The sequence below is a fragment of the Pongo abelii genome, chromosome X, assembly GCF_028885655.2.
Source record: "Pongo abelii isolate AG06213 chromosome X, NHGRI_mPonAbe1-v2.0_pri, whole genome shotgun sequence".
NCBI lineage: Eukaryota > Metazoa > Chordata > Mammalia > Primates > Hominidae > Pongo > Pongo abelii.
The window spans coordinates 19168417-19181902 of record NC_072008.2 but is presented as its reverse complement, the minus strand read 5'-3'; the positions used below and the strand labels follow the sequence as shown (position 1 = coordinate 19181902).

The window sequence follows — 13486 nt, the reverse complement described above, 5'->3', positions numbered from 1 at the left end:
GGGAGGAGGTCTTAAACCATGCCTCTTAACCCTTGGGCATCTGGCTCAAAGGCCCATTTTCTTCTCCTCTCCAGTGGCTAGGAGCAATGGGTAGAAGGGAGGGCTAGAACACACTTAACAGGTCACAGTGACAAATATTTCTTTCAGGGAGATTATCACGAGCAAATGCCCAGAAACTGGCTGCAAACTCTGCCCAGTGTCCCCGGAAACATCTTGGTTCATCTCTTTATGAGTAGGGCCCACGGACCATGCAAGGTCTGCAGAATCTGCTTATGTGGGTTCCAGAGGGAATGTATAGAGGGAGTGTATAAAAGAAAATGAGGCAGGCTTTGAATTAGAATCAGCCCAGGCCAGCATTTTATACATAATGGGCCCTTCCCTTAAATTGGTACTTGTAGTACTTACAGAAGGAAAAGAAGAAAGGAAGATGAGTGGAGAGAAATAATGAAAGGAAGAAAGGGTAAAGAGGAAGGGAAAGAATGAGGAGGAAGGAAAAGAAGAAAGAAGGTGTATAAGTTAGTTTTTTCCGCGTAACAAAACAGCCCCAAACTTAGCAGCTTAAAGCAACAACCATTTAATTAGTTCACATTTTTTGAGTCCACAATCTTGGCGGGGCTCAGCAAGATGGTTCTTCTGCTGGTCTCAGTTGGGCTCACTCATGCATCTTTTGTCACCTGCCAGTCTACCAGATGACCCTTTGCCTGGGGGTTGGCCAGCTCTTGGTTGGAGCAATGCCTGACCAGGCATGTGTCTTTCATCATCTGGCCAGCTAGCTCAGGCTGGTTTCCACTCTTACATGGTGGCTTGAGCCTTAAAGAGCAGCAAGAGAGAGCAAATTCCATGCTCAAGCACTTTTCACACTTCTGGTTGTATCACATTTGCTACATTCAAGGGGTGGAGCATTCAAGGGGTGGAGCAAGAGACTCCACCTTTTGATAGGAGGAGCTGCAAAATCACATTGCATGGATTTTGCAATGTAATTTTGGATAGGCAAAATGGATAGGCAAACTAGAATAGGAAAAGTTTGGTTTTTATTTTATTTTTATTTAACTTTTATTTTAAGTTCAAGTATACATGTGCAGGTTTGTTATATGGGTAAACTTGTGTCATGGGGGTTTGTTGTGCATATTATTTCATCACCCAGGTATTAAGCCTAGTACCCACTAGTTATTTTTCCTGATCCTCTCCCTCCTCCCACCCTCCACCCTAGGAAGAGTTTATGAGTAGCTTTGCAATCAGCCACAAAAGGGAGGGGCTAGAAACTTCTTTAGCTTGCAAAGTTGGCAAAGATACAGCAATTTAGAGGTGGAGTTTGAGGTCTTCATGTTGAATTTTTAAAATGTTATTAATAAATCACTAAATTCCTATCTTCCACAGTTTTTCTGTCAAATAGGGCTAGATAATAATGTAACGTCTTAATCATTTCCAGTGAGAATAATAACAACTTTATGGGCAAGGGTTTCCTCATCTTTTATTTCCTGGAATTAAGGTTTAGTACATCTCACGTGGCAGATATATATGGAAACAGAAAAGTTTTAATGCACCAGCCTTAATTTATAGCCCAAGTGTCCAATATACAACAGAGGCTTACTAAACAAAGGAAACATTTATGTGTGTGGTTTTCTTACTACTTGGTGAGACCCATCCTACATGAACAATTGTTCTTTCCTTATCTGTGTAGCTTTTGGTCGTATTTTCTCTCATCATTGAAAATACAATATCAGGCCAGGTGTGGTGGCTCACACCTGTAATCTCAGGACTTTGGGAGGCAGAGGCAGAAGGATTGCTTGAGCCCAGGAGTTGGAGACCAGCCTGGGCAACATAGTGAAACCCATCAAGTAGCTGGGTGTGGTGGCATGTGTCTGTAGTCCCAGCTACTCAGGAGGCTGAGGTGACAGCATCACTTGAGCCTGGGATATTGAGTCTGTAGTAATTGCGCCACTGCACTTCAGCCTGAGCAACAGAGACCCAGTCTCAAAGAAAAAACAAACAAACAAACAAAAAACAGAAAAGAAAATATCAAAACATAGTTTAAACAGAGGGAAACGGCCAGTGTTTGTTGCTACCCAGTGGAAAGAGAAATTGAGTTAATTAGAAAATGTTAGCCATCTTAATTGAGATTGATTTAAGTTGTGATGATCTAAATTCAATTATCCTGTGAAGTGTTTTCATATTAATGGAAGAAAGCTCACTCTGGTGAATTTGGTATGAATATAGCTTAATGTCAGACTTGCATTTAAAAAATCAAGTATATAAGTTCTTTTTGTGAAATAGTAAATTAATGTTTTTGTAAAAGAATTGGTAAATTCTTGCCTATGCACTTATGAAAGTGAGAATTGTTTATACTCTAAGGAAGGTTATGTCCCGTTTTGGAATGCCTTAGTTCTGTCATCTTGGGTAGAGAGTTGGTGGTTGCCTCATACAGACCACTGGGACTGGAGGTGTGGGAGTCATTTGAAGGTGAGGCTCTCACCATGTGGTCTTTGATACTCTCTTCTCCAGCTCTGGGCAGAGGTGACCAGCAACATTCTAGCCCCCGGAATACACGTGGCAAGCCTTAAGCTAGATAAGGGAAGGGAAGGAAAAGGGGGACACTGTAGGGTGAAGGAGAGTAGAAGAGAAAAGAGGGAGAGAAGACTGGAGGAAGGGAAGAGAGAAAAGAAAGCTTCTCGTGCTGCAGGAAAATAAAGCATGGTAGCAACGGCTGCAAGAGGCCCACCGACGACTTCTCCTGGCTGCTTCCTTCCACCTCAGCATGCAGCCCCTCCAGACTGATGACCGGGGTCATCTTTTGAGATGTTTCACAAAGCAATTCCAAAAGCTCTGTTAGTTACTTCTTCAATTTAACAAGGATGGACACCAGGACACTGTCCTCCCACTTTAAACTCTTTGGCTGTGCCTTGGTTTCAGCCATTTCCTCTCTTTGGAATGCTCTCGGCCGTGTCTTCATATAAAGGGAGTTGCACCCTTTAAGCTGCAGCCTGATGATTACTTCCTAGATGAGATTTTCCTGGATCCATTTCCCCACACTGGGTCAGGTGTCCTTCCTCGGTGCTCCCATTACTGCCCACAGCTGATGCCAAAGCCTGGCATTCTGGATTCAGGCTTGCTGGTGCCCTTGGCCATGAGCCTTTGTGCAGGGCACAACCTGCACAACCGTACAGAGTGGCCTTGTTTTTTGGCACATAGTAGGCACCCAGTTAAATGTTTGTTGAATGAATGATCTTTAGTTTTCCAGAGTCATCTCACAGTTTAACTCCTCTTGAGTGGTGGCATTCAGAACTGAACAAACCAGTCTGTGCAGGTCAGGGTCCTATTAGGCAGGGTCTGATCAGTACTGGGGCCACCACAAGGTTCTAGAACCACTCTTGTTTGTTCCTCGATGGCAATACCTACCACTCTAAGACCAAGAATGTGCATATCCCCAACCTTCTCCTGTATATAACTTTGCCTTCCCCATCATCTCCATTTGTGCAATTTGTTTTTCCTCCTAGTGTGAAGAAACTCCTCTTTCCTTCTTTCTGGCCCCATCCCGATGTATCAAGTCCTCTTTGTCCTCTGGTCATTTCTTCCATGGTGTTGGTGTCAGTGTCATCACCAGGAACTCCGAGCCAGTCTGTGCCTGTCGGTCTAGGTCACTAATGAATCATTAGGTTCCTAATGAAGTGCTGAGCCCTCCAGGATGCTGTATGTCATGGTTCTGTTTTGGCTGGTTTTGGTTTTTTTGGTTGGTCCTTCCTTGGAGGGCAGTGGGACAACTGCCTGGGGCTGCTGTTACCTGTGCTTTTTCCCAAGTAGGTTGCAGATTATCCCTAGGATGTGTGGGTGCTGTGGCCAGGCGCCCAGGATGGGAGTTCTGACTCTTGGACACAGCCTCCCTGAGAGCGGCCCTGAACTGGAGCAGGGCTCTTAAGTACACCCGGAGGTCGTTTCCTTCCCACCCAAACCACTTGTAAAGTCTGCCTGCCTTTTTTAAAATTTATTTTTTGGGTCACGCTGGTATTACCTTGGGTTTTAGCCAGCTTGATAAATAGAGGAAGTTGGGCGGCTTCCCAGCCTCCTGATGTCATGGTTTGGGGCAATCTGCAACTGTGGGAGGTTTCATGAATCCTAGCAAGTGGTGAGTTTGCTGTTCTTCTCTGCGAAATTTCTCTGTTCCATGCCATGTCTTACATAAGTTGATATGGTTCCTTTTGTGACTTGCCCTTTCCCTTCAATGATGTAAGAACCCCAAACATTGGCAGTCACTATGTTTTGTCACTGAAGCGCTGGTGCTCATCAGATCCTCATTCCTGTTCCGCTTCTCTAGGAGATAAAGGCTGGTGGGTGTGTGGTGGCCACAGGGGCAAGGAGGGATCTGTGGACTGAAGGATGGGCCCTTCTTTAATGAAGTTGAGGCCTTGGTATTCATCAGGCATTTTTGCATCATTGCTTTCGCCATTCTTTTCCACAACTTGCTGAAGTGAGTTCCTGCTCCCTGGCTGGGAAGCTGGTTTCTTGGCCCTGAAACCAGAAGTCTTTGTGTTCCCAGTTGGGCCTTTCTAACTGAGGTAGAGCAGGTGGAGGGGAGATGACGTTGAGCTGAGCAAGTGATGGCTTTCCCTCCCATTCCCCAACCCCTGACCTTGAATGGAGGAGCTCTGTTCGGCCCTCCTTCTGTTCTGCTTTCCTTCACTAGAAGAAATCTACTTAATTGTGTAAGTACTATGTGAGGACATGCCTGTGGTCTATGGAGTAGCAATTTGGCTTCATCCTTTCCCTCATCACACTCCTGGGTTATTGGTGGGTTTCCTTCCAGGCTATTTTGTATGCATCCACCCTTGTCACTGTATTAATAAGGATAGGCCATGTGCAGTGGCTCACATCTGTAATCTCAGCACTTTGGGAGGTCAAGGCGGGAGGATTGCTTGAGTCCAGGAGTTTGAGACCAGCCTGGGCAACATGGTGAGACCCCATCTCTACAAAAAACTAACAAATTAGCCGAGCATGGTTGCACGTGACTGTAGTCTTAGCTACCCAGGAGACTGAGGTGGGAGGATCACTTGAACCCAGGAGTGGGAGGCTGCAGTGAGCTGTGATTGAGCCACTGCACTTCAGCCTGCGCGACAAGGCAAGACCCCATTTCTAATTAAAAAATAAGCATACACATATAACTTTGATTGCGTCTTAACAAGTCCTCGTATATATATTATTCAGAAACTTGGTTTTTCTCTTGCCTTATATGCATTGACAGTCTCTGTATGTTAATACACCTAAATAAACTTCACTTTTAAGTGTTGCATAATATTCCAAAACACAGATGTGCCATTGTTTAACTCTTCATCTACTAATGGAAACTTAGGCTCCCCCCACCACACACACAGCTGCAATGACAGTATTTGTGTGTATATTTTTGTATCTATGGGTCAGTATTTCTGTGGGGACAATCTCTGGAATTCGAATTTCTGTATCAAAAAGCATGCACATTTAAAATTTTAAAACATAGCTAAATTACTCTCTCAAAGTTTATGTTTCCACCAATGGTGTATGCAGGTGTTTATTTCCCCACATGCTCTCCAGCTTTGGATATTACTAGGCTTTTCAATTTTTTCATCCACTGGGAAAAACAAATGTCATGTTGCTTGCCCTACTTTTCTACCTGTAAGTATTCCATGGGAGCGAACAGAGCCTCCTGTTGTTCATTAATAAACTGGATTCCCAAGAACCATTAAGTGTGCTTTATTATGGTTGTCAGTAAGGTTTTGGAAGAGGTAGTGTGCTTGGATTGGGAAATTTCATCAAAATATCAGAAATCCCTATGTAGAAAATTCTCATTTTCACAAATGTTAAATGAACTTCTTTTGATACTCAAGTCACAATCGATTTCTTTCTTTCTTTGATTATTGAAATGTTTTTCAGTTGTTAATCCTACATTTAGTCCACATTCAACATTGGGACATGTGTTTGCAATTGTTCATCGTAGGACAGGACAACATGGTTGGCCTTCATTTTTGTTTTTTATTTCAAGTTCTGGGGTACATGTGCAGGATGTGCAGGTTTGTTACACAGGTAAATGTGTGCCATGGTGATTTGCTATACCTATCAACCCATCACCTAGGTATTAAGCCCAGCATGCATTAGCTATTCTTCCTGATTCTCTACCCACCCCCTCCCCAACAGGCCCCAGTGTATGTTGTTCCCCTCCATGTGTCTGTGTGTTCACATTGCTCAACTTCCACTTATAAGTGAGAATATGTGGTGTTTGGTTTTCTGTTCCTGCATTAGTTTGCTGAGGATAATGGCTTCCAGCTCCATCCATGTCCCTGCAAAGGACATGATCTCATTCCTTTTTATGGCTGCATAGTATTCCATGGTGTATATGTACCACATTTTCTTTATCTAGTCTATCATTGATGGGCATTTAGGTTGATTCCATGTCTTTGCTATTGTGAATAGTGCTGCAATGAACATATGTGTGCATGTATCTTTATAATAGAATGATTTCTATTCCTTTGGGTATATACCCAGTAATGGGATTGCTGGGCCACTGAACAGTCTGTCAGTAGGTCAGTTGGTTCCAAGATGACCTTAGAGATCATTTCTTATCACAGATCTTCATTTGAAAGTCATTATGTCCTATTTCACATGAGAAGACACCATTACGTGAAGCGACTGTCATCTTCAAGCTAATAGCTGAACCAATGTTTTGGTTCAGAAGTAAGGCATGTTGGAATATTCTAAAAGATACAAGTCAGGTTGTCAGCAATGCTCTCTGCCTTGGGTGGATACCCCATTCTTTCCCCAGCATGCATCTGAGTTTTCCCTCATATCATTGCAAATACCCCCATGTTCCCCTTTCAACTCTGAGCCAAACTTAGTAATTAACCAAGAGTTAGCCCTTTAGTGGAGAAAGAATTCTGCCTCTGGCAAAAGAGACCTAAATGCCCCAATCCTTGATATCAAGGAGTTTAGGTTCTAGGGAAGTGAAGTCACAAACACATGAAGAAATATCTAACTAAGCAGGGTATCTAGAAGGGACCACCCCACCCCAGGTCTGGTCCAATCACTTCGTCGTCCAGTGCCCTATGATGTTGTTAATGAAGCCTTCAACTGAACAGTAATTCATGCCACAAAAACATTAACAAGGCTGGGTGTGGTGGCTCACACCTATAATCCCAGCACTTTGGGAGGCTTAGGTGGGCGGATCACCTGAAGTCAGGATTTTGAGACCAGCCTGGCCAACATGGTGAAACCCTGTCTCTACTGAAAATACAAAAAAAAAAAAAAAATTAGCCAGGTGTGGTAGCGTGTGCCTGTAATACCAGCTGCTCAGGAGGCTGAGGCAGGAGAATTGCTTGAACCTGGGAGGTAGAGGCTGCAGTGAGCCAAGATCACGCCACTGCACTTCAGCCTGGGTGACAGAGTGAGACTCCATCACAAAACAAAACACATTAACAAGATCAGTCCCAAAACTGGCTTTGGGCTTGTGCTTCCAGTTTATGTATAAGTTCCTCAAGAGCAGGGTTTACATCCATTTTTTCTGTAACTCCACTGCCAAGTTCAAGCTGTGACGTGCAGTAGGGAGCCCAGGGGGCGTCGGCTGATGAGCTCACTGCAGTATTGAAGTATTATGCTGTCAAGAAAGTCCACTTTCCATTGGTCTAACTTTGCTTTTTTTTTTATTTTTCATTTTCAGGTGTGCACAGAGGTTCTCCACCTTTTTTTCTGAACTTGCGGTCAGGTGAGTAATGCTATTTCTATGAGATAATGTTGTAGAAATGAGGAACATGTTGGCTTGGGGTTTTTTTTCTTTCCTATTTTCCCTCCTTCATTGCAAATTCCCATCCCCATACCAACTTTATTCTTTTTTGTTTGTTTTGTTTTGTTTTTAACTCCTCACTCCCACTTGGAGCTCTCTTTTTTTCAGATACTTTCTTTTCCTTGGGAATTCTATTGTTGACCTGTTTCTTCTTGGTAACCCAATTGCTTTTGAATGGGCGTTCAGAAATGGGTACCGATTTTGAAGTTACATGGTGCGGTCAAAGCTGGGGAAAGAGAATGATCATTTACTTGGAATTATTTGGGATCCTGTTTCACTGTTTTCCCCTTTCCTGCTCCCTGGATGTGTGTCCCTTGGCTCTAACAGCTTTTGTCATGTTTTGAAATGGACCAAGGAAGTGTTTGTTCTCTCTCTGACCTAAGTGCTGTGCAAATGCAGCTGTCAAAGGATCCTTCCAACCAGATTTCTACCCACGACTCTCTTCTAGATAGAAATTCTGAAGCTGCTACTTTCACGCTTCCTATTTCTTTCTTTTTTGAGACAGGGTCTCCCTCTGTCACCCAGGTTGGAGCACAGTGGCGCAGTCACAGCTCACTGCAGTTTTGACCTCCCAGGCTCAAGTGATACTTCCACCTCAGCCTCCTGAGTAACTGGGACCACAGGTGCATGCAACCATGCCTGGCTAATTTTTTATTTTTTGTAGAGACGGGATCTCCCTATGCTGCCAGACAGGGCTCAAACTCCTGGCCTCAATCCATCCTCCTGCTTCAGCCTCCCAAAGTGCTGGGATTACAGGCCTGAGCCACTGTACCCAGCCTATTTCTTTTGAGACTCATAAATAGTGGTTATTTCTGGGAATTCATTGACATAAATTATCAAAATTTTGTAAACAATGTAAATATCTATCATAATGAATACAAATTAGAATGATCCTATTATAACTTACATGATAAATAACACATTGTTATTATAATAGATACTAGTAAGTTATTGCTATAAATAAGGTTATAACACCTGAGCGGGGTCACACAGCCAGTAAATGGCCCAGCTGGGACCTGAAGCAGGAATTGGCATGGTGTAATGACAAAACCAAGGAAGGGCACAGAATCCTGGCGAGGGGTGGGCCCTGGTGGGTGAGGTGGGGTTGGTTTCCTGAGTCCCTCGCTTCCTCTCCAGCATGGTTTCCTAGATGACCACTAACCATGTGCTTTTGCCCTATCTCTGCCCCAGCCCTGCAGTGTAGATCAATGCCCCAGGAGGCTTTTAAGAAGAGCCTCTTATTTCTCTCCTCTACGTATTGATAGAATTATTTTGCAGCAGTAGATTCTGGACCAAATCAATGAAAAAATCTTTGTCGAGTGCCTGCTGTGGGTGTGGGGGTGAGGTGGAGATCGAGCCTTTATTGGAGAGGCTATTGTGTTCTGCTTCCTTGTTTTTGTTTTTAGGCAAAGTCGAGTCTGATGGACCATGAAGAGAAAGTATCTTTTGTTTGTTGTTTTAAAAAAAAATCACTATTTATTTGGCCATGCCAATGACCAATGAATCTGAGTAGTGGCTATTAAGCTATCAAGGGCAGGAAAGATATCTGCCTTGTTTTTTGCAGTATCTCGGGTCCCTGGCATAGAATCTTGCTTGTAATAGAACTTCAATAAACATTCGTCAGCTAGATGAATGAATGTCAATTATTTTGGAAATAATTCCAAAATCTGTTTACATTTTGGACTGGAGTGTATTATAAACTTATCTTCTTTAGCTGAGTGTGGTGGCGTGTGCCTATAGTCCCAGCTACTCGGGAGCCTGAGGCAGGAGGATCGTTTGAGCCTGGGAGGCGGAGGTTGCAGCGAGCCGAGATTGTACCACTGCACTCCAGCCTGAGTGACAGAGCAAGACCCTGTCACAAAAAAACAAGCAAACAACAACAACAACCAAAAAACAACAAAAAACACAAAAACTTGTCTTCTAATTATGCTTGTAATCATAGCTAACACTTCTTGACTATACTAAGACTTTCATTATATTACCTCATTTAATCCCCACAGAACCCTGTGAAATAGGTCTTAGCATTACTTCCACGTCTTCACATGAAGAATTTAAACTCCAGAGAGGTTAAGGAACAGCTCAAGTTTACACTGTAAGTGGTGGAGCTTAGATGTGAAGGCAGACAGATGGCTCTACCATGCATGCTCCCGAATCCTATGCTATTCTGCTCGTTTTTGTGTGTTAAACATACTGCAAGCACTGGGGGCAGACCCTGAAGAATGAGGGGAGAGAGATATGAAGTAGGCTTTCACCTTGCGTTGGATAATTCACACATGGCTAATCAAGAGTATGGTAGATCGCAGGTATGAGAGAGTGGAGAAATTTGGAGCTGAGCAAGGGAGCCAAAAAACAGAACACCCCTCAGCTGGGTGCGGTGGCTCACATCTATAATCCCAGCACTTTGGGAGGCCGAGGCGTGTGGGTCATCTAAGGTCAGGAGTTCGAGACCAGCCTGGCCAACAGGGTGAAACCCTGTCTCTACTAAAAATACAAAAATTAGCCAGGTGTGGTGGCAGGTGCCTGTAATCCCAGCTACTCAGGAGGCTGAGGCAAAAGAATCGCTTGAACCCAGGAGGTGGAGGTTGTGGTGAGCTGAGATCACGCCATTGCATTCCAGCCTGGGTGACAAGAGCGAAACTCCGTCTCAAAAAAAAAAACCCAAAAACCAAACCAAACAAAAAAACAGAACACCCCTCACCAGGTTTGGTGAGTGTATGTTTACATTAAGCGTACAATTTAGTTCTCATCTTGCACGTCTGATATTGATTCACTTGTTTTATTGAATAAAGCTTCCTTTTTCTGCATCAGAAAGCACCTACCGCTTATTAAGAAAATCATTTTTGCACTGTAAAGACCAAATAAATCATTTCCTTCCATTTGATTCTAGAGATATGAAAGTTTTACACTGCAATGATGCCGTATGGCTCAGCATTGGCTTTACTTTGTGCTCTGACAAACAACATACAAGGCTGCTGTTTTAGAGTTCCTATTCAGCACTTACCAGTTAACCTGGTTTCTGTCATCTTTAGGACATGGTTGTTTTTGGCATATGGGATGTTGTTTCTCTTACTACAGTAATACTGGCTTTAGTTCTTGGTGACCTTATCTTCAAAAAATTTTGTTGCTGAAGTTCAGAATAGTTCCTTTTGTCCAATATTTATTCAAACTACCTCAATTTACAAGATTTGAAATTGCTTCTAGACATTTCTATGAGCATTTTGGAGAAATCTGAAAACAGTCATATTTGATTTATATAATGGGTAAAAATCTAAGGACTTTCCTTGTCTGGTTTTGGCATCGGGGTTATGATAGCCTTGTAAAAGTGAGTTCAGATGTTCTCTTTTTCTTGCGTTTCTGTGTGATTGAAACTCTTATTCCTTAAATATTTGATAGAATCATCAGTGAAGCCATCTGGGCCTGGAGTTTTCTTTGTGGGACAAGTTTTGAGACTTTTAATGGTTATACCTACTATTCATGTTTACCATTTCTACTTGATTCCTTCTTGGTAATTGGTATTTTTTTCTAGAAATTTGTCCCTTTCTATCTAGAGTTTCAAAATTATTGAAGACAGTTGTCCCTAAGAGCCTTTTATATTTATTATGTTTATAGCATTTACAGGTGTGTTGCTTTTTCCATAACTTCTATTAGCTACTTCCTCACTCCCTGCCTCTCTCTCTTTCTCCCCTTTCTCCCTCCCCTCCGTCTCTTGATTTTGCCAGAATTGTCTTGTCAAGGAGCAACGTTGGCTTTGTTAATCTTTATGTGTTTTTTCTGTTTTTATTATATGCTTTTTTTTTTATTACCTTCCTTCTTCTTCTTTGGGTTTATTTTGCTGTGCTTTTTCACACTTCTTAAGAACCTTAATTCATTAATTTTAAGCCTTTCTCTTTTTCTAATTTGTATGTTTAAAATATAATTTTCACTCTATCTTTAGCTGTATCCTATGTGTTTTATATACAGTGTTTTTCTTATTGATCAAGTCAAATATTTTCTTTTTTCTTCTATCTTTTTTGTTTTTGAGACAAGGTCTTGCTCTGTTGCCCAGGCTGCAGTGCATTGGCCTGATCATGGTTCACTACAGCCTCTACCTCCTTGTCTTAAGCGATCCTCTTGCCTCAGACTCGCATGCAGCTGGGACCACAGGCGCATACCACCATGCCCGGCTAATTTTTTTTTTTTTTTGTAGAGAATGGTGGGGGGGGTCCCACTTTGTTGCCCAGGCTGGACTCGAACTCCTGGGCTCAGGTGATCCTTCTGCCTTGGCCTCCCAGAGTGCTGGGATTACAGGTGTGAGCCACCACGCCTGGCGAATATTTTCTAATAAACATTGTGACTTCTTTGACCCATGGGTTATTTGTTAAATAACACATCTAACTTTTTGTTCTTGCACCTTAATTGTGTTGTGGTCAAAGAACATGCTGCTTTCCTGTTTTCCAATTGTTTAAAAAGCTTTTGAGACTTTTCTGATGGTCTGGATGGTTTTCACAGACATTCCATGTACACTTGAAAAGATTATGCGCACTGCAGTTGTTGAATGGGGGCTTCTAGATATGGTCCTCATGTTGTTGGTTAAATGTGTGATTCAAATATTCTATATCCTTAATGACTTTCTTATTTAATTTTTACCAGTTGCTGATAGAGATCTCATTATGATTGTGGATTTGTTCTGTTTCTCCTTATATTCTGTCAATGCTGTTTGGTGTATTTTGAGGCTATAGTAGTTGCATTCACATGTAAATTTCTTCAGTCTTCAATTCAGAATTGAATCTTTTATGAATGAATGGTTTTATTTCTAGGTAAAGTATTTTGCTTTAAAGTATAATTTGTCTGATATTAGTATAAACACATTAATTTTCTTCTGATTAGTGTGGACATAGCATATCTTTTCCATCTGTTTACTTTCAAACTTTCTGAATCATTAGGTTCTATTTGTGTCCTTGTAAATGGCATATAATTGGAGTTTGTATTTTTTTCAGTCTGATAATCTTTGCCTTTTAATGGAATCATTGAGTCCATTTATATTTCATGAATCATTGATCTGCATTTTTTTTTTTTTTTTTTTTTTTTTTTGAGATAGAGTTTCACTCTTGTTGCCCAGGCTGGAGTGTAGTGGCGCAATCTCGGCTCACTGCAACCTCTGCCTCCTGGGTTCAAGCGATTCTCCTGCCTCAGCCTCCCAAGTAGCTGGGATTACAGGCTCCTGACACCATACCTGGCTAATTTTTTGTTTTTTTTTTTTTTTTAGTAGAGACAGGGTTTCATCATGTTGGTCAGGCTGGTCTCGAATTCCTGACCTCAGGTGATCCACCTGCCTCGGCCTCCCGAAGTGTTGGGATTACAGACGTGAGCCACTGCACCGGCCTGCATTTGTTTTTAAATCTTTATCACTTTCTATTTTTCCTAACCATTCTTTGTTGCTGTTTCTCCTCTTTCTTGCCTTTTTTCAGACTGACTGAATATGTTAAAAACTGTTTTCCTCCTCCACTAGTTAGGAAGTTATATGTCCCATTTCTGTTGTTTAGTTACTAAAGAAATTACAACCTGTTGTAGAAATTACAACATGTCTACTCAACTTTTCAATGTGTAAAGATAATCAATACCTTTAGCTTCCTCTAGTATAATTCAAGGACCTTGGAAGACTTTAATTTTTGAATTTCATTTTGTCATCTCCTTACTTATATTACATAT

General features: G+C 42.1%; 1 protein-coding gene across 3 annotated transcripts in view; it reads left to right on the top strand.

Moving 5' to 3' along the window:
- Positions 1-13486, top strand: part of ADGRG2 (adhesion G protein-coupled receptor G2) — a 134538-nt gene that overhangs the window by 32370 nt on the left and 88682 nt on the right. For all 3 annotated transcript variants that reach the window (XM_063721423.1, XM_063721422.1, XM_009234638.4), the window contains exon 2: positions 7676-7720. The gene's annotated coding sequence lies outside the window, so the exon portion shown is untranslated. The remainder of the gene's footprint in view (positions 1-7675; positions 7721-13486) is intronic.